Below are 347 nucleotides of genomic sequence, written 5' to 3'. Positions count from 1 at the left end.
TGAAACAGTGGTTGCGTCAGGGTTTTAATTATTTTACATTCACAATGACATGTTGCTGTTTGCTTTCCTTTTCATTATGTTGTTATGCTAGATTGGGAAGATAATTGTTAAGGATTCATTTTAATGACTTTCTTTTAATAAGACCAAGGCAAATTTCATAAAAAATCCAAACGTGATAATACAGAAATGGTGAAAACTTCAAGTTTAATTGTTAGTTATGTTATTCTTACAGACTTTGCTTCCTTTCTAAGAGCCTTTCTACTTAACCCGTAGGTTCTTTGTTACCTCCAGCATGCATAAGTTTTACCTGCTTTTGCCTAATATCAGTGTTTTGCATGGTTTTCTAT

Source organism: Fulmarus glacialis, unplaced genomic scaffold, assembly GCF_000690835.1.
Source record: "Fulmarus glacialis isolate BGI_N327 unplaced genomic scaffold, ASM69083v1 scaffold47492, whole genome shotgun sequence".
Taxonomy (NCBI): domain Eukaryota; kingdom Metazoa; phylum Chordata; class Aves; order Procellariiformes; family Procellariidae; genus Fulmarus; species Fulmarus glacialis.
This window is presented reverse-complemented; position numbering follows the sequence as displayed.